The 19,089-nt window shown below is 54.8% G+C and overlaps 1 long non-coding RNA gene across 8 annotated transcripts in view; it reads right to left on the bottom strand.

The window, feature by feature from the left end:
- LOC133281434 (uncharacterized) overlaps positions 1 to 19,089 on the bottom strand; it is a 73,951-nt gene that overhangs the window by 12,827 nt on the left and 42,035 nt on the right. Inside the window, exon 1 of one of the 8 annotated variants that reach the window (XR_009747507.1) lies at positions 1,032 to 1,217. The exons of 4 other annotated variants lie outside the window; for them this stretch is intronic. This is a non-coding gene — a long non-coding RNA (uncharacterized LOC133281434). 3 more of the 8 variants (XR_009747506.1, XR_009747504.1, XR_009747508.1) reach the window with 3 other exon arrangements.

Below are 19,089 nucleotides of genomic sequence, written 5' to 3' on the forward strand. Positions count from 1 at the left end.
ATACCTGCGTAGCGCAGGGGAGGAGGCTTTGAAGATCTCAGACTATCTCGTTCCCTCTCTCGCAGGATGAATTGTTGTATTTGGGCATTTTCTAAAAGAATCATTTTGATTTTCTCATTCCCCCAAATCTGTATTTTTTCAGTTCAAAAAGTGACCCCCATGTAAACAAAGAGATCTCATTAAAATCAGGCAACCCCCAAACATAACCAACCAAAACCCTTTCAGGCCAAACCAAACGTTCTGGCTTTACCCAGCCCAACCACTTACACTGCTTTGGGCTATCGTATGGATTCTTTTTTACATTAGTTTCCATTTTGCCAGAAATTGCCTCCTAATCCCTGTTCTGGGTTGACATCATCCGATTCCCACACCCAGAATGTTCTCTTTGTGCACCAGCCGACACTCTCCATTCATTTTCCCAGCAACATGGTACTCCATCAATGGGCCAGACCCACTGGAGGAACTACCTCCTCTGAGAAGGATGAACGCTTTGGTTCACCTTTCTCACAGAGCTCTGAGCATCCCTCGCAGGACCTTCACCCAGCCTCCAAACCCTGGTTATTGAGGGACATTTAAGCCTCCTTAATAACTCAGCAGCCCAACAGCCACCTTTACTCTTACGTTACTCTTCTCAGGAGACCTGCTTTCCAAGCCAACTCAATTCTACCCAATCCAAACTGACTCAACCCAACCCAACTTTCTCCCGCAGTCTCCATCCCCATCACCCACACCGGGTAGCATCATGCCCAACTCCAAGCTCACCATACAGCCATAAGAAGAGGGATTTACCACCCAAAAAGAGCAGGTTTCCCTAAGGCTGCCGCAGCGGAGGTTGAAAGGGGGGGTGTCAGACAAAGAGATGCTGGGCTGCACTTGCAGCTCCTGCCCTGGCTGCAGAGACAAGGAGCAGCAGGATTGTGCTCTGCAACCCCAGGCAAAGAGGTGAGACCCCAGGAAAGTAGCAAACAAGTTGAGGTGTAAATGCAGGCTGTATCCACGGCACTCGAGCGCGGTTCGTTATCTCTGCTTACACTGGAGCCGGTGGAGCCGGGTTTGAGAGGAGCAGAAATCTCAGCAATTAAAGATATGTCGTGTCAAAAAACCTCTAAACTGATTAAAGTTGAAGGCTCCGTTTTCTTCTTTTCATCAGAGAACGGAATCAAAACCTGCCTGGAAAGACGCACTCCCCCCGTTCCCAGCGCTCCGAAGGCAGCGCCTGCATCCGTCCTGCTGTGTCCCTGCATTTTAATTACCACCTTATTAATATTCATGAGACTAGGCACTCAAGGGGGATTGCAGTCTGTCATTCTCTCTCTTTCTCTCTCTATTCCCCCCCTCTCCAACCTCTCTCGGCTGAATCCATAGTTTTTTTTCCCTTCCCCTTCCCAACAGTTGGCATGCAGCAGATCCGTAAGGCTGCGTGTGCATGCGTCCCCGAAGGCGACGAGCATGCAAGGGGCTGCAGGGAGGATGCTGGTGGTGGTGGCAGGACACAGGGTGAGGATGGGTTGGTTGGTGCGGGGTTGCCCCCATCACATGTGGTGGTCCCAGCATCCGGAGACAAAACTGTCACACACGTGGGGTGTGATTAAAGCACAAGAGCAGAGGGGCCGGTTGGGAGCAGGAGAGCTGGAGCACATGGGAATGGGCATGTGAGGAGTGTGTGCAGACAGGGGGTATATCTGCGCGTTCTCACATTCGTGTGCATAACTCCTGGTAGCAGCATCACTGCTGAGTGATGGGTGATGATGTAGGACCTGCATGAGAAGAGGATGGCTGTGCAGAATGGCACTGGGTGAATGCAGATGCTTTCAGCCTCCATCCCACCAGCTCTCCTTGGCGACTGAGCACCCTGCACCCCAGCTCACCATGCTTGGGCAAAACCAGCCACTGAGAGCATCACAGCACAGCCAAGAGGCCACCACGTAGGTTCCTGGTGGAGCCACAGCCTTGGCCGTCAGGGTGAAGTGGGACCTAGGAGGTCTTGCGTGCATTTAGCAAGGGGGTGACTCTCCCCACGGCTGTGCCCCCTTTGCTGGTGCAGTTTGATGGCTGCACAAATTGGATCCCATTTGTTTTCTCAGGTCCATGGCGCCGGCATGCCCCAGGAGGAGAGAGGGCAGAAAGCCTGGCTGGAGGGCACACAGAGGGAATGGGCTGGTGGTGGAGCTGAAGGTAAATCGATTTTCTCATTCCTAAGTTGAGCAATGTGAGGTTTGCCTGCTCCTCGCTGCCACGGAGTGCTTAACCCTTTCTGTAGTCATTACTGAAAGCAGTGGCCACATGGGCAGCGAGCAGAGAGCTTGTGGGGCTTTGCAAACCCTGCTTCTCCCTCAAAAAAACCACAGGAGGGGCCAGGCTGTCCCCTCCCAGGTCCCTGTCCCTGGGGACATCAAGGACATCAGTGGGGTGATGATGCAGAGCCCGGCTGCAGGTAGTGGGCAGGTTCCCACATCACCCCACACTTCTCAAAGCCATTGGCAAAGGGGCACATGGGTCTCCCCATCCCAACAACCACCAGTTGCAGGCTGGAGCCCACCTCCGTTCTCCATGCAGCCGCAGCCAGACCACAGTCCCACCTTCCCCCAGCATCTTCCTCTTGGCTAATGCCACCCAGAGCACCATCAAGCAGCCCAAAACCCCTTTGCGGACGGATGCGCTGCCTCCTCAGCACCAACCACCTGCGAGCAACCTGTCGAGAGACACTCCAACCCGGTGGCTCCCCAACGCCCCACTTGCTCAGCTCCACAAATATTTGAATTAAGGTCCCCATGGGAGCCGCAGTCACAGAGTAACTGATTTCTCCTCCTTCATTATATCTCTGTGTAATTTACCGAGGGACGGCGGCGTGTGCCTCCGTTCCAGCGAATTCCCAGCAGGACTCCCCAGAGCTCACAAATCAGGCAAAGGCAAGGCATTAGAATATGAAAGGTGAGGCTGGGCTCTCCACCAAGGCTCATCCTGCTCTTCCCCGGCTCTGCCAGCCCTGAATTGTGTTTTATTTCCGCCTGCTGCCTCCTGGGCGAGCGGGGAGGTCACGGGTTGGGGATGAGCCACGGGGCTGTGTCCTCGGCTCCTGCTCCCTTCTAGGCAAGAAGAAGGGGGAAATGGGTGCCGTCCCTCTGATGCCAAGGAAGCTGATGCAGCAAAGGTTTCCGAGTGAAACCACATCACCTGGCCCTGAAGTCTGACTTGCTTGCACCCGGATAAGTAGCCTGTGCCTCAGTTTCCACGTCTACGGAAGTAGACCGATTTACCTATTTAAGAACCCCCAACACTTAGATGTTGGAGGTCTGTAAAAGGCAACCGGCATTATGGATCCATCTGTGCTGTATCTCCAGCAAGGAGGAGCTGGAGGACAAGTCTGCCAGTGTAGCTCTATAGTTACCAGAAAGAGCTCAAAGAATCGCCAAGGAGAAAGAGAAGAAACATGAAAAAATGAGGAATTTGGACCGAGGAAGCACAACCGAGCTGCTTGGTGCTGTTAACACAAGACGGGAGGAGGTCTTCAGCAGACCCACCTCAATCCAAACCCAGCCCATGGCCAACCACCCTATCAGCCCTGTGCTGAGGTGCCAGGGTGGGATAGTAGAGGATGACCAGACCTCTCACAGGTCTTTGCAGCATCTATGGGCTGAGTAGGGGTTGCCCCTCTCCAAACCCTGGTCACCACCAGGGATGTGACAGCAGAGCAAAGCGCTGGCCAGGCTCGGACACAGCGAGCTCTGTTCCAACCACGCTGCAAACAGCGGAGGGCAACATTTTGCTTCCTGGAAACCCAGAGAAAGAAGTGTTTTTGCTGAAGAGCTGCAGCTCGCAGGCAACCTGCAATGGAGATTTCGGAAAGCTGGGTGTTCCCCCTTCCACCTCCTCTTTGCGAAGACAAAGACTTGGCAGATGGTGGTGGTGGTGCTTCGCAGGGCTCCTGCTAGGCTTTGCTTTGGGAGATGGGTGCATGAACCCTCGCTCTCACGCTTCACTTTAGAGGTACGAGCAATGTGAAACCTGCCCGTCCCCAAATCCACCCATCCCTGGGCTACCTCAACTTCTCGAGCCCTTCACCCGGGCTGACTTAAAGACCTGGGACTGCTCAGCCTTTAACAAAGAGCTCCTGTCTCCCCAGCCTGTGCCAGTCTTGGGAGTTAAATAGGCTGTGCTGAAACCAAAGCAAACAAAGCCCCTGCAAAGCAGCTCCAAATCCCCATCCCCTTTCCACTGCTGAGCCCGGGCACAACGCTCTTGGCACAACTCTGTGGCTCACTCCCTGCTCCGAAAGGCAAGCACGATGGACTGAAGCAGTGAGGTTGTGTTCGCACCTATGCTTCTTGCTGCTGGGCATCCATGGGAGGCAATGAAGGGGTGTTCTGGGAGGGAAGCTACTCCAGCCTCTGCCTGCAAAACCCCTGCTCCAGTGGATTTGCTCTGGCCTCCAGCCGGTACCATGAATCCCTATGGAGTAGCTCTGGAGCAGCCCTCATGGGCACCACATGGCTTTCCCAAGCATGGGGACCCCACTGAGACCTTTCCAAACACGCTGCTCAACCAACCCCACTCACCTTCTCCCATTCTGGGGCACAGCTCCCCATCACTGGGCACTGAGCCCTCCTTCCCCCTGGCATTACAGCTCCCGGTTTGGGGAAGCACAGAGGTGATGGCAGATGGGGGGGGGGGTCTCCATCAACCCCAGGGGGGGATTTGGGGCACGCCAAAACGCTGGCTCCTGCATCCCAGGGGCCTGGGGTGTGGGGTGTGTGTGTGTGTGTGTGTGTGTGTGTGTGTGCAGGCAGCGCTGATCAAAGCACCGAGCACAGCCCGGGGCTGGGGGGGGAGGCAGGCGGCGGGAGATGAAACGGAGCAAAAGCTCCTTGGGTTCGGACGCGGGAGTTGGAAAGGATTCGACGGCAGCTTGGAAAAGGAGGAGGAGAGAGCCGGGAGCAGCAGCGTTCAGCAGAAAGGAATGTCCTGATGGGACGGCAGCCTGAACGCTGGCCAGGACCCCCCCCCCCCTCCTCTCCTCCTTCCCAAGGCTGTTTAAAAGCCCCGGACCTCTCCAAGCCCTTTAATTGGTGCTTTAAAAAACTTCCTTGTTCCTTGACGCGGCGAGGTTTGCGTTTCATGCCCAAAATGACTCAATTCCCCCCTTCCCCCCCCCCCCATGAAAAGAAAAATCCCCTTTGAAAGGTTTGCTCTAAGCCAGCTCCATCCCCTCCCCACCAGCCCCAGTAGCCCCCAGCCCTCACCCCACCAGCCTCTTGTGTGTATTCTTGTTCTCCCCTAATAATCCACATCCCAGCTGCCTCCCTCTGCTTTCACCCTCCTCCTCCCTGCCTCTCTCGCTCCCTCTTTCTCTCTCCTCCCCCCTTCCTCCCCCTTTCCATAACTCAAAAGCTTGTCAGGCTGGTTCCAGACTGCTGGCGCCAGGCTTCACTCCAGGAAAAAAATAAAGCAAAAGAGAAAGGCATGCAAGGCAAAACAGCCCCGCCACATGAACACACATCAAACCAGCCCTTTATCTCCCCGGAATGCTCTCCCCGCTGCAGAGCTCCCTACCCCAGCCCAACAGCCGCGCTCTCCCCATCCCTGTCACCCCAATGCAGCCCCGCCAGGCTGCGAGCGTGCCCGCCCCGGCACAGGAAAGCGAAGGAGCAAATACAAGATGTATTATTTATCAGTGTTATCAATTATTTAGAGCCCCGGCGCGGGGAAGGGGTGGGGAGAGGAGGCCGTGGCACAGGCAGCTTTTACCCCAGCAATCAGGCAAGGGGTTTGTGCCCACGTCCACCTCCCCGCTGCCCCTGGCGTTTGCCTGCCCGTTGGGAGGTGATGGGGTGTCTGCAGCATCATTCCCTGCAGCCCAGCACGCTGGTGTGGGGTTGTTTCTTAGCCTGATCCTTCCTGCCTTCAACAGAGCTGGGTGGAAGCACTGAACCCTGATACCCACCTCCAGGAGCATCCCAGTGCTGGAGGCATCAGACCCAGTGTCCTCCACCACCCCTCACTGAGAATCAAGGCTCTCCCATGTGGGGACCCAGCACTCTGCCTCCTCACCCATGGGACCTCCTCACCCCAATAATGCACATTTTAGCATCAATATCCACTTTCCCAGGCACTCTCAACAGTGATCTCCTGGTTTGCTGGTGCATGTCTCCATGCCACCTCTACCCACAGCCTTGAGGATGCACCACACTGCTCATCATCACCCTCCAACAGCAACAGTGGCCTATGCAGGGCTCTGGAGCTCTGAGTCACTCACACATCCAGCCAACCGTTATGGAGCTGCATCAGCACAGGACAGGAGGCAAACATCCATAGCTCTCCACCTCATGGACCTTTCAGGTCAGTCTTGACCCCAAAAGATCAAACCCAACATTCCAAACCCAGCCCAGGCAGTGGGATGAAGATCACACCACACTACCCAGCCCCTTCCGGCTCTGTTTTCTCTTGGATTTGGGAGCAAACACCACGCCACCATCGTTATGATGCTGCTGGCAAAAGGTCCTGGTCACCAGGGAGGTGACACCTCACCTCACTGTACCCATAGGGCACGGGTTTGTCCCGGGGCCACTGCCGCAAGCACACAGATGGCTACCGCAGCCTCCCCTGTCAGCTCGCACTGAGGAGCTGCAGTGGGAACGTGTGATGAGGTGGGTGTGCTAAGAAGATTCTTTTTTGGCAGACTTGGAGATGACTTTATTGCTCACAAGTTCTCGAGTCATGGCTGAGTAACACACTCATCACATGGCTGAAACAAAAAATAGCCCTTACCCCAGCACTAAACCATGGACAAAGGGGGTTTGCTTTGCTCCCCTTCCCTGCTCTGGCTTTATGTGGTTGGGGGTTTGCAGGCAGCAAACCTGCCTATGGGCTGATATTTAGTTTAGGCAAAGAGATGGACAGCAGCTCCCACCATGCACACAAGCACCAGACCCATCCCAAGACCTCCCTTTCCGGTCAATGGATTCTGTACCTGAAGCAGAGCAGCAGCGTCCACTCCAATGGGATCTCTGGGAAGCAGCTTTCATTTGGGTGGCTGAATTTGTCCCTCTGCTTTCACACAGGGCAACCTCAGCCTGCCGTGGCCTCAGGTGTTTTCTTCTGAGGACCAAGAGTTGTGCCCTGTGGCACCATGTCCCCAGCCAAGCAGTGTGAAAGCTCCTGGGCTGGGTCAGGCGAGACCCTCAGGTTCCACCAAGGATGAGTTCCTGCAATGCAGTCGGTGGTTTGGATGCCAAGAGGGTGCAGAGAGTGATGTTATCTAAGGACAGGAGCGTCCCCACCTCCTGTGCCTTCCACTCTTGAGAAACCAGTGGGTGCTTTTGAAGAGCAACCAATGGGTTCCTAACCTGGAAGGAAATCCACTGTCCTCTGCTCCAGCCAAGCCTGTGGTGGCTGATCAAACCCCTGCAGCAACTCAGAGTGATCAAAAAGCATTAACAAGCTCTTAAGGCCCTGGGTGCAAAGGAAGTGCTCTCCCCTTTCCCAGGTAGGGAAATGAAGGTGATGAGGGACAAAGTGGCTTCCCCAAGGTCACCAGGGGAATGTTGCTGGAAAGCTGGGAAGAGACCTCAGGACCAGAAGAGAGACCCAAACACCAGAGGTTTGTGCTCTCTGGCTCCCAGGTCCTCGCATCCATCCTGACCTACCCTTGGGTCAGCCACAGACCCCTCAGAGCCCTGATGACTTCAGAACACCCCTCCACTGGAGAGAGGAGAAGGTTGGGAGCATGAACCCCTCCAGATGTTGGCTTTTGGGTGCCAACAGCTCTCCAGCCCCAAAAGACCTCAAATGGGATGGAAAAGCTTTTCCCTTGAGTAAAGGAAGAGTAGGAGCAGCTCTCTGCCTTTGACTGTCCCAGGTCTCCCATAGCAAAGGCTAAGGACAGATGAGAGCTAGTTGGAAGGGGGAAACAACTGGAATTATTAATCCCATCCCATGTTAATGGGTTCTAAAGGGATGTTTTTGTCAATTTTCTACTACATTTTCCTTGTTTCCATTTTGAAAAACAACATTCCAGAAACACCAGCCCTTACAGTTGCTGTTCCTCCTCCTGAAAGAGCAGATCTTGGAGAGGAGAGCAGGGTGGCTTAGCGAAGGGAGAAACTCCACTGAAGATTGAGGGAGGAAGAGCAGAAGGCCAGGAGGAACCCTTCATTTGGAAATGTCACAGTCAGCTTCAGGAAGAAGAGAGAAATCCCATTATGTGGAGAATGCTGCACAAAACTTTGTGTTTTAAAGGCTTTGTGTGGTTTTTTTCCCAGCTAAAAATAACCCCCCCATGCAGAAAAGGCAGGCAGCTGTCCCAGGGCAAAGCAAAGGGTGCTCGGAGGGGCAGCAGCCACCCCAGGTCAGCTTGTGCTGCTCCTCAACAGGCAACTCTGAGCATGGAACGACTTGGAAGGACAGGATCTGCCCTGTGCTGCCTTTAAACAAGCCCAGGGAGCCGGGGTGGCCTCACACAGCACCGGATCCTCAGTGAGACAGAGCTGGCCATTACCAGATTGGGGCCACTTCCTTGCATCCAGCTCCTGGAAATGGGGAACGTGGATGCCCGAGAGCATCCCATGGGGATGCTCGGTGGCTTCTGGCCAAGCTCCAGAGCTGCCCCACTGGGTGCGTTTGCTGCAGTCCCTCTGGGAGCCCCACTGTGCTGTGGATAGCCCTGACCTGGTCCATTCCTGCAGCCCATCCCGGGGGAAAAGCGGGAAGCTGGGGCAGAGCACACGCGTGCTGCAGCCCATCCCAGCTGTATCCTTTTCCCATTTCCCTTCCGTGCGTGCAGCCGGGCTCCCCTCCCCGCTAAGGTCAGCCCCGGCTATTCTCTCCCCTGTTTCCCCTGCTCCTGCCAGGCACTTCCCGTCTCCCTTTGATATTTCACCTTCACTGCGTCATTCCCGTGAGCCATTTGTGGGCTTGGGTTCACGTGGACGTGCTGTTCCCTGCTGTTAGAGCCAAGCCAGGGCCAAGCTTTGCTGTCGGGGACCACTCGTGGCAGGGAGCACATGGAACAAGCCGCCTCGCGCAGATAAGTGTTCAGCTGAGCCAGTATGAGCCCCGAAGCTGAGCTTGCACCAACAGCCTCGAGCAGCACAAGATGGGGGAAAAGCCGTGGAAAACAATGAGGAGCTGGAGGAAACAAAGGCTGGGTGAAAGAGGGAGAGTTTCCAGCAGATGAAGATGGACAAATCACGCAGTGCTGGGCTTAACCAAGGCTGAGCAGGACCTGGAGCTGGCCCGGGTCATGCAGAGGAGCTATGTCCCATCACTGCCCTAATGCCACTGAATCAAGGAAACCCTGGCATCCCACCCAGGGGCAGATCTATCGCAAGCATTACAGACTGGACACCCGAGCACCCACTCGGCTGACAAGAGTGCAGTGCTGCCAATACACAAACAATATCCCCAGTGGGGTTTGGGAGCCAGCAGCCTCCTGATGCTGCCACAAAGGCCCAGGGAATACAGTGCGGAAGAGAGTAGCTGGGCTCAGGTGGAGTGACCACCGTGTTCACACACACCCACATTTTGGCCAATGGTCCTTTGCACCGAGGAGCCAGGATGCTGAAGAGCAAACATCCCCAGCACTGCTCCATGTGGCACCCGGCCAAGCTGTGAACAAAAGAGGACTGAGAGGAGAGCACGCATTAACCCCATGGTGGATCTGCTTCAAGGGGCTCCAGGGAGGAGCATCATCCACCCCGCCACAGCGCAGCCCCCTGCCCATAGCACCAGCACTCACCCATCAGGGCAGCCGTGGTGATGGGGTCACTTGGAGCTCCCCGGACCCGTGGCATTCCCAGGACACTGCCAGCTCTTTGCCATCGACAGCCGGTGACCTCCTGGACCTCCGAGCCGTGTCAGCGAGACGAGATGCCACATCAGGGGCTGCTCCCTGTGGCTTTAGGGGGAATCCCATGACATGAGAGCCTGGCAGAGGGGCCTGACCCTCGGTTATAGATTTCCCCCTGCTTGGATGGCGGTCACTGACAAATGCTCATGAGTACATTGCTTTGGAGGAGCACGGGCTCATAGAGATGAGAGAGCTGAGGGAAGCGCGGCAGGCTGCTTCCCTGCCCAGCCAGCCCAGGTCACATCCCTGCCTGCTCCAGGGATCACAAATGGTCCCATCCTGCTCTGTAGGTGGTTCCCAGTGAAGGTGCCACAGGGGAGCATTCACTTTGCCAATTGGCTTTAAAGCTTCTCCATGCCCTCGCACTGCATCACCTCTGCCACTGCTAGGGAAGGACCAGGCTGTCCCCAGGCTCGCCCCTCCTACCTCCTTTCCAAGCAGTAAGCTCTCACATGGTCATGGATGTGCTTCCAAACCATCACAGACAGCACTCATTGCTTAAAGTCTCTATTAGTCATCATCCGTAGGGGGAAAAAAGCCCTCAATGCCCTGTCCACCCTTATTTTAGCTCAGGGATGCTCAGGATAGGATTGATGCCTTCAAACACAGCACAGCCATCTCTCGGCCTGGACCTTGGCGGTCCTTCAGGAGCGAGGACAGGGCTGGGAGATGAAAGATGTAGGAGAAAATAGTCCATAATGGGAGCCCACAATGGCTTGTGTACTTCACAGCCATGTAACCCCTACCCACCTCTGAGTGGTGATGAGCCCCAGCCCATTGCAGGGGACAGCAGCAAGCAGGGCACCATTTTGTGTTTTCAGGCTCAAAAATAGAGTGTTCAAGTGAGTCACAGGGATTTTTGGCCCTCTCCTGGAGGCCTTACATTCATTCCTTCTTCCTTTCCTTTGTCCTATTTGATAACCTGAAATATTAGTCAGATGGACTAAATCTGTAGGTTTTACTCACCACCTTCAGAGGAAAATATGACTAAATAACACACCAAAACGGCATGGCCAACCCCAAGCATTCAGAGCTCCTAAAGACCTCCAGACCCTGGAAAAATCAGGGAGCAGTCTTTAAAATAATGAGATTTGCAAGGGAAAAAAAAAAATAGAAAGAAAAAAGAAAGGAGACCAATGGCTTGCTTTTATCTCCCATTGGGTTTGAGCCTGTAGGCCACACTGGCATCATGCTGCTTAAGCTCGTCTCTGCAACCATGAGGTAAGAAACCCTAAGACCAGCAAAGCCCCCTTCTAGCTTACTGCAATTACACATCTTCAAGTGAAAGAAGGAGGTGAAGGGAGTGGAGGGAGATCTCAAGAGGTTTGGAGGACCTCTCACAGGACCAGGAGGAGCATCAATGGGCAATGCAGAGTGAGCGGTGTCTCTCTCCACCATGGGGTGATGGGGAGCTGGGGACATGGGTTGTGAGCACCAGTGTGGCCGTGGTGTGTGGCTGAGTTGCTCTTGGCTATCAAGGACTGTCCCAGGAAAGGGAAAAGACTTCCAGCACAACTCAGCAGTGTCTCTCCATTCCCAAAGGAAGAGTGTTGACTGGAAGCCATTCTATGCATAAATGGCCCTTTCCTGCTGTTTCCCACAAAAATCAGGCTTGAGGACCCCAACCCCCAGCTTCCTACGTGGATGCACAGAGCTCAACCTTCAGCAAAAGACTAAAGACATCCCCAAGATCCTGCTTAGAGCCCACCCAGCTCCCCCAAAGCAGAGGTCTTACATCCCTTCCCAACAGCTCTTGTACCAACTTCCAACCACTTCAACGCAGCACTTTCCCTTCAGAGGTCCCAAAGCCCTGTGAAACCTCGAGGCCGTTCAGCCTCCACATGTGCTCCAGAAGGAAGCATGGCCCCAATCCACTGCTCAACATACACGGAGCTTGCTCAAAGACCCCGGCAGTGCACGCTCACAGATAAACCAGTCTTCAGCCCCCGAAGGACTGGTGTGCATGGGGAACAGCAGACCTGGAGGCAAGGTGACCTAAAGGCGATGGAAACAGGTCCCCGTTCACACAAGGAGGATGCGGAGGTGCCCTGAAGGTTTCATCTTCAGCAACAAAACCACTTGAAGACCATGACCATGGTGGTGAAACCCATAGTGCGTGTGGTCTAATCATCCCCAAAGGAGCCACTGCCCTGTACTCCAAAGCCAAGCAGCCCCATGGACATCGCATGACAAGCTGTTGTCCTTGAGTTTATGGCAGGGAGGACTGGGAAAGTCTCTGTTTGGAGCTGCTCTGGGGCTGGAGGCAGAAGGACTGCAGCACTGTGGAACTGGAAATGGGCAGGACACAGTTAACGCCTGGTTTCTCGTGCAGGATCAGGAGGAACTTGGCTTCATATTTCAAGCGTGGGATGTTGCAAGAGGACACCGAGCCCTGAACCCCAGCGGCACACACTCCCCACGGCTCAGCTCGGCTGTGGGGTGCCCACCACAATGCGCCCCACTCCATCAACGAGCGCGGGAGCCTTCATCCCAGCGCATCGCTATCAAGGACGGTGCCGCCACACCAACAGACACAGCGAGGCCATGCCAGCTCCGTGGTGGCAACTGAATTCACAGCAGCAAGGGCCCCGTGCATGGCGTGGGGCTGGGGGCTTCGCACCCACCCGGCTCCCCTGCTCTTGAAAGCAAATACAAAGGCTGGGCTCCCCCAGCCCTGCCTGATGCTCGACCTCTCCGTTGTCCTCGCTGCACGCCTGTCCCAGTTCCAGCAGCCGGTTGCTACAGCAACTGAGCTCTGACTAATCATTTGCGCAATGACCTTTTTTCCCCCCAGAGAGAGGGAGGGAGGGAGATGGAGAGGAGGGAGGGAGGGAGGGAAGGAGGGGAGGAGAGGCGAAGCGAGCCGAGGTTAGCGAGAAAAAGCAGGCAGGGAGAATGTGGGGGGTGGTTTTTCTTTAGGCGATGCAAGATTTTGGAAGGGGAATTGGGGGGATGCGGGTGGTGGGATAGGGACAGGAAAACGGGTGTGGAATGGGGGGGATATTGGAGTCGTCCCCCCCCCTCCTGGCTCTGTGCTTATGAAGGATGGATGGGGGCAAAGCTGACTGCCAGTGGGCAAAGCGCCTCGCTGGGACCGCGTCCATGGGAGAGGGGAGGGGATGATGCCTCCAGTGGGGCTGACACCACAGCTCTCCTCCTCCTCACCCCACGCTGATCCCGGCCACCCCAAAGGGCCAGAAGTCAGGAATTTGGCTCTGCCCCACCAGCGAGTGCCTGCAAAGGGCTGGTGAGCCCCGGGTCAGGCTGGATTGAGAGCGCACAACCTCAGGGGGAGCTGCACCAGGATGAGCTAAAACATCCCCTTGTCAGCGTTACAGCAATGGGGGGGGGGCATGGCTGGGTACTGCTGAGCCAGGAGAACCAGCTGAGCCCAGCTCCAGCGGCTCGGATGGTGTTACTGGGAGGGCTCCGCTCCCACCTTCAGCTGAGCAAGACCAGGGTCAGGTCTGGCTCCGGCTCCAGAGCGGTGTAAATAATGCAAAAGCCTCTTCCTGCATCGCACTGCCCCGGTAGGGAGAAACAGCGCAGGGGCTGCCCATTGCTCCTCGCACGGAGACAAGAGAACCGGTGGAACCAAAACCGCAGGGCAGGGAGGGTCCTGCTCACCAAGGGGTGGTTGTGCCGCCAGTCCCAAGCTTCCATGGTAAGAGGAGCCGGGCTTTTCTCCAGTTGGATCAGAAAGCAGTCACATCTGACCTTGACCAGCCACAAAGGACTGAAGGGAGCCGGGATGGACAATAACGGAGATCCCTGGTGACCAAGAGCAGAAATCCATGGAGTGTCACAGAAGAATGGGTTGGCCATTTGGAAAGAAAAGGAAGTTTGAAGAAAACAAACTGGTTTTGTGGACGGATATTCCACAATGGAGCCTGACAAACTGCAGCACTGGTGTGAGCTGGAGGAGAAGGAGGGCTTGCTATGACTAACAAGCAAACCAAAGAAGAACCAGCTATATCCTGACTGGTGCTGAGCACACACTCTCCACAGGCAACTCCTGCTGCCACATCCTGGAGCTCTGGACAGGGAGCTCTCGTTGGATAAGACAAAATCTCATTCAAAGAGGCATGATGGTGGGCCTTGGCTCTGTCCTTGCCCTGTCTTTCTGCACCAAAGACAGACCCTTTCCTTAAGGAAGCTCAGACAAAAGTCTTTGCTCCAGAAGGTCCTGAAGCCAACCTTCCCCTTGCAGCTCACCACGCTCCCCTCTGCCCATCAAAACAATGCAAAGAGCAGAACATCCCTAGCAGGAATTCCCACTGCAGCTAGAGTTTGTGCAGCTAGGAAATGTAAAGCAAGGCTCACAAAATCATCTGCGTTTTATTTAAGGCACATAAAGGAGAGGCCGGGTTGTGAGGAATACTGCACCCAACATATTCCCTTCTCAGCATGACTTGGCACCTACAGAAATTCCCACTGCAGCATCTGATCCCAAACGTGGAGAGACCCACAGGAGGGTTTGCATGGAGCTCATAGGGGTGCCTACACTACACAGGGCATTGCAGGCAGCCCCAGCTCGCTCTGCTTGAGCGGATCAAAGCCATGTCAAGCTCAATGTAATAAGTGCTGCTGCATGGCAAGATACCTTAAATCAGGCTTGGCACTACATGGCCACGGTCACAGGGCTTTGCAGATCCAGCCCAAGCTCCGATCCACCTTGTAGATGAAGCCAGGGCTGCAGCAAGCCTCAAACACAGCGTGTAGGAATAAAACTCCTCTTCCACCTCTTTTCGGTTAAATCACTGCAGCTCACACAGCTCCACCAAGGACAATTATTTCCAGCGTGTGCCGTGCATGAACGCTGCAAGCAAGAGAGAGCTGGAGTTTCATCAGAGCCCCGCTTTGTGTGCGGAGCAGAGAGGGAGCGAAAACAGAGAGGAGAAAAAAACACACACACACAAAAAAAGGGAACTTGGAGCTGGAGCTTCCCCCCCCCGGCCTCACCCTGATCCCAAGGAGGCTCTGCTCTGCTCTTGCTCAACCCGACACCGGGAATGAGGAAGCAGAGTAGACAGGCGGGGGAGGCGGAGGAATGGTCAAGCTGAAGACAAACAGCCTCCGAGCAGGGCAGCTTGGAAAGCTCCGGGAGCAGCAGGGCATGGGAGCAAGAGAGCGGAGCCAGAGCTTGCTCCCCATTCCCATCCCTCACCCCAGGGGATGCTCTGGGGTTTGATAACCTGAGTTCAGGTCCTAAAGGAGATGGTGTCCAGCACGGAGATGTGCCAAGCCCAGATCTCGTGTACTCAGATGATGGCACATGAGGACGGTGAGCCCTCGCTGTGCCGTGCCGGTGCAGGCAGCCAGCACTGCCCCTGGCTGGCATAGAGCAGCTTTCAGCAGCTCGCCCCACGCTCTGCAATACCAGCAAGCACAACATCACACTGGCTCCTACCAGGAGTTCACATAAGGAGTTCATCCCAGCCAGGGGTGAGATGTTCCAGGCTCAGTTCCACATGCCCAGGACTGGTCCTTTCCCATCCCAACATCCCTCTCCGTGCTGCTCCAGGAATCACACACTTAGCTCCACTCACCCCATGTGTCAATGCCCACTGTCACCTTCCCCATCATGCTGTCCCTGTTCATGCACAGGAGTCTCTCCTCCTCCTCCTCATACCCTGGGGAAGAAGAAATCCAGCTGATGGGAGCTCAGCACTGCACAGCCCCACTGGTGACAGACCAAGACCCCAGTGTGATGTTCTCTTACTGATTTGCCTTACTATCTCAGTAGGCCATTAAAGAGGTACCTTGATCTCATCTCTCTCACAGCAAAGGACATTGTAATAGCGACACAAAGGGACGTGCCTGAGGCCAAGGAGGACAGAGAACCAGGCAGGGGAGTTGGTTGCACCCATTTGCTTAAATGTCTTTATGGCAAGCAATAATAGCTGTACCCCAGCAGTGAGGGATGGTCTGATGACCATGGCCGATCAGGTCAGGACAACCCCACAGTGCAAGAGGTTGCCCACCAGGGATGCAGGCACTGTGCATCTTCCCAGCCAGCCTGCCTGGGATCCCACCCAGCCTGCAACCCTCCCACACCATGCAACACAGCCCCCACAGCACAAGGACCTGGGAAGAAACATGGCTTACATGGAAAGGAGCAAACACATAAGGCTGGGGATGCAGCAGGTTAATCTCTGTTAAAACCACATACTGAATTCCCCACATCGAATATCCCTAGTGGGACGCACACCAGTGTAACTGGGAAGACCAAAACCAAAGGCCCATAAGGCAAACCCCACTTCCAGTCCTGAATCTCTGTGGGTCCACCAGCAAACCAAGACACCAAGATGGATCTGCTCAACTGCCTGGTTCCTGGAGGCTCACACCAGCGATGGAGCAGTTTGGGAGCCACCACGTCCCCCTGAGCTCATGCTACCCCAACTGCCCCCCTCCCCAGCACCCCAAGGCGAGGGGAGCTACAGCAGGAGGAAAATGAGAGGTTCCCTTCTCCGGATGGGAATGGCCATTGCTGGGGTTGATGAAACCCATCCCAAGGGAAAGAGTTTGCTGCTTCCCAAGAGAAGTTTCAAATCCCATGGAGGGAGAGCTGGAGCAGCCCTTCAGGGCTGCAAGGAGGCAATAAACTTAACGAGGGACCAGATAAGAGAGGGGAAACCCAGCAAAAGCTGGGGAAAATGGAGTATCCCTGGAAGATTCAGTGCCAAAAACCAGAGAGCTGCGTCTGCCCGGACTGTGGAAGGGAAGGAGGGTTTGTTTGCATTTCCAGCTTGGCTGGAGAACTGGAAAAACACAGCCCTGAAAATCCTATTCCTCCTCTGAAACCCACTGGTCTCTAACCCAGAAAGACGCTGGAGCAGCACCACTGGGGACCTTTGGACACATCAGTGGGCAGGGACCAGGGGGGCTTTTGGAAATGGGGCTGAGGGGAGAGCAAAGGTGCCAGGATGGGGCCTGGTGCCACCTCCCTCTATCCACCATTAAGGCACCCATGGGACCTAGGAAGGGGGGAGCCCCTTGGACTAAATAAATAAATATAATTCTGCCAAAAGGGGAAAAGTGGGAAAAAACAGGGAATAAAGGATGTGCGTCTCCAGCACCTCCTCCCCTCCCAGAAACCTGTGCGCTATGCAGATATATGCAGATGAGACATGGAAGAGGGGATGCAACTGGCTTTCTAAACCAGCCTGGATTTTGGCTGGGAAGCGTTGGAGGCAGCTTCCTGGAAAGTTGAGGCAGAAATAGCTGCACCGTGAGGGACAGGCAATGACAACTGGAGGGTACGTGTCCCAAAACGCCTTTGGCGGAGGGATCAGCTGCTGCAGCACCAGCACAGCACAGCAAATACAGCCCCAAACGTTCCTCTTCACACCCTGGTTCAGCAGCCGGGCTTAAAGCATTCCCCAAATCCCCCTTTCCTCCAATCCAGGGGAAGAAAAGTGCTGTTTGTGATCCCCCCCCCCCCCTTCCAGGATTCCCAGGAAGAGATGGCAAAAAGAACTGCAGTGAATGGAAACTCAGGCAGGTCATCCAAAGCAAGGGCTGGCCAACATGGGCAGCCCAAGGTGATGCTCCCCAGGTGGGCACTTTCCCCGAGGACTGCTTAAGGAGCGATATCTTTCTCACATGAAGAATGGGATCAGTACAAATTCCAGCTCGTTTGTTCCAGGCAATTTATCCACCCAAGTATTGCCTTGTTCCGTAACGTGCTCTCAAGGGGGTTCTGCAGAGAGGCAGGTGAAATGGAGAAAGTCTGAAGGCTTCGGGGTGTAAACACCATTTGCCTGAGCAATGCTGCTCACGTCGAGAGTCAACGCCTGAGCGTTCGCTGCTCACAAACAGGAGGGGGTTTGTGTTAAACGCGCTCTGCTCCAGAACAAGACGTGGCTGGAGCAAAAACCCCTTCCCTGCCTCCTGACCCAGCGCAGGACTGAGCACAGTGGAAGCTTTGGGATGTGCTGCCAATGTCCCGGGCAGGCGTGGACCACAGCAGCCCCACTTCACCTGGTCCTTTACATCAGCATCACTGGGATGTGGTTGGAAAGTTGCCCCCTGTGACTGCAGGGCTTTCAAACCCACCCCAGGCACTGGAGATGGGGCGAGAGGACAGGGCAGCAGAGGGGGGATGATAGCAACACTTTTGAGGCCAAAGATGCAATGCGGGGTGCCTGCTTCGTATCTCACAGTGGGATGTAGAGGAGTAGGATATCTGCAAAAGGCACTGGGAAAGACTCGACCACTTCTCTGGCATGAGATGACCATCTCCTAAGATTCACCTCTCCAGTACCTCTACCACTGTTGGCAACCTCAGCTCCCCCCCAGGAAAGTCACAGCACCGTGTTCAAGACAGCTCTCACAGCCCTGCATCTTAATTTGCTTTTCACTTTGCTTTATCTGTCTCATTAAAGGCAATCTGTCTCATCTCCAGTGACTCTGACACCAGTCTCTAGCATGGTGGGTGCTTGTGTTCCCACTGTTGGGTTGAGCACTGTCAGCAGTGACAGCCCATGTGCACGGGTGCCACTCTGGCTCAGTAGTGCTGAGCATGAAGCAAAGGCACCTTCCATCCCACACATGCAGCCATTGTGGGGTTATTGAGGTATGTCCAGTCCCAGCCTGCACCCCAGAACTACCCCCTGACAGATATTATGGCTTCAGCATCACACGTCCTCTAGACAGAGGTTCTTTGCTTGCTTGGCTGCAGTGTGGTGCAGTCCACCACATCACCTTCCCTGGATGAGCTATATAAACCTGGGCTATTCCTATGCCACAAACCCAGTTCCTTCACTTGAGCTGGTCTGTAACACAGGGACAAGTTTGACATCTTTCTCACTGGTGTTTATTTGAGGCAAGAATGAAGCATCTTTAGTTCTTCCCTGTGTTTTTCCATCCCTTTTTGCTGTGTTTCCCTGGTACCTCTCAGGGACCTGCCCCAGCACTGGGGCTCCAGCCCAGTGTCTGTCAGTGCATGTACCCCAGCAGTGATACACCAACCTTCAAAGAACATGGCAGCCCATAATGACAGCATTTTGTGACTCTGTATTAAAAACACAGCCTTAACCCACCTCCCTGAAAAGCGAGATGCCATAAAAGAGTTGTGGGGTGACAAGTCCAGGAGACAGATACCAGGCAAAGGGAGAGGAGCTGCTGCTTGTCCAACCTCTTCCCAACCCCTTCTCCAGCTCCTTTTTGTTGCTTATGAGCTGCTTATTTCTCCCCTTGCCCACATGGCAAAACCTGAAGAATAAAAGGTGCAGAGTAGCTGG

This window comes from Pezoporus flaviventris, unplaced genomic scaffold (assembly GCF_033815535.1).
Source record: "Pezoporus flaviventris isolate CSIRO_AGI_PZ_B2104156 unplaced genomic scaffold, CSIRO_AGI_Pfla_v1 ptg000097l, whole genome shotgun sequence".
In the NCBI taxonomy this organism is placed as follows: domain Eukaryota; kingdom Metazoa; phylum Chordata; class Aves; order Psittaciformes; family Psittacidae; genus Pezoporus; species Pezoporus flaviventris.